This window comes from Mastomys coucha, unplaced genomic scaffold (genome assembly GCF_008632895.1).
Source record: "Mastomys coucha isolate ucsf_1 unplaced genomic scaffold, UCSF_Mcou_1 pScaffold7, whole genome shotgun sequence".
Taxonomy (NCBI): domain Eukaryota; kingdom Metazoa; phylum Chordata; class Mammalia; order Rodentia; family Muridae; genus Mastomys; species Mastomys coucha.
Genome location: NW_022196913.1, coordinates 32,347,091 through 32,348,593, shown reverse-complemented (window position 1 = coordinate 32,348,593; position 1,503 = coordinate 32,347,091).

Here is a 1,503-nt window from a genome sequence, read left to right as displayed (position 1 = left end):
ATATTAGACAACACAAGTTCTGGTCACTCAGTCATCTTGAATTTAATGTATCCCCTTTGTTCCCCCAATAGGTAAAATACCTGGGGCAAAAACCCTTCCCCCCAAATATGTCAGTGTAACAGTCTAATCAGTGACTTCCTTGTTACTCTGTGTGGGTGGAGCTTCTGAATGTAACCGGAACCATGTTTCACTCAACAGGCGGGCAGCTGCTGTGCTGGGGCCAAAGTGGTTGTTGTTTACTGTCCGGGCTTTGGGGAGGGAGTCCACAAACAATTACTGACTTTATGTCTGCAGTGCACAAAGTGATGAATGGAGACTCAGTCACAGGAAGTCAGAGTCCTTCAGCCACACCTTTTAGGACATTGCCTCACAAATAGACATTAAAGTTTAAAAATGAATAGAGTATATTACTAGAAAACTTTTAAAACCATTGACCTTTTGCTAAGATTTCAGGAACCCGTCCTATCTTTCTTATTCAGTAGGGGCAGATACTTTTCTATATCTCTGAATGTATATTTTTTTGAAGTTTGATTCATTATGCTTTAGCTGTAGTGTGGCATAGACATTGATATACAAGCTTCTTTCAGGAAGAAAACAGAGGTAAATAGGTGTAGTGTCCCACTGAGCTGCTCTGCCCAGCGCAACAGGGTTCCGGAGGCAGCTGCTCTGCCCGGCACATCAGGTGTGAAGCACCGGAGACAGCACCAGAGATCAAAGACAGAACTGGTAGCCTAGACTTCAAAGGAACTGAGACCTCTATTCCGCTTTACTGCCTAGAGCTCTTGCTTGAAGGATGTTATTTCCCTGTTCTCATGTCTATGCTAATAGCCGAAGGATTGTTTTGCTTGAACTATATATATCTTGGTTCATTCAGTAAAAATCACACCTTGATAAATCTACTTGGTGTCGTGCTCTTTGTCTCCCGCCCCACTTATTTTCACAGAAACTCAACTACCCCAGTTCGCAAGCACCCACGGAAGAAGAGAGACTGCAGGTCAGTTTCCTTCAGATGGCGCCACACGTGGACAGCGAACATGGGAGAATATGAGGGACTCTACCGCAGGATACAGAGCTCTGGTTTATTAAAGAAAAAAAGGATCCGGATTTATGTAGTCGTTTTCACGGTAAGATTGGGTTAGTGCTGACCGGAAATCCGTGTGGGACTACAGGGAGTTCTAGGCAGAAACATAGGTATTCACCCGATACCTTAAGGAGCCTAGGGGAAATTTTTTGACGGTAGGTTATAAGCATGGGTGCTCAGATTTCTAAAACAGCTTCCTGGAACGTGGGAAAGCTGCTGGAGACTAAAGGAGTAAGGGTTAGATTTTCCGCATTGAGAGAGCTAGCAGAGTTAGTGGAGGGCTTTTGTCTGTGGATAGAAGGAATGAGTTGTATGGATTTAAAATCATGGGAAAAGGTAGGAAAAGCTCTGGAGAAAACAAGGTGGATGGATTTCCCCTTCGCCTTTGGGGAATGGTTTTGGATATTTTAAAGGAGAAGGAG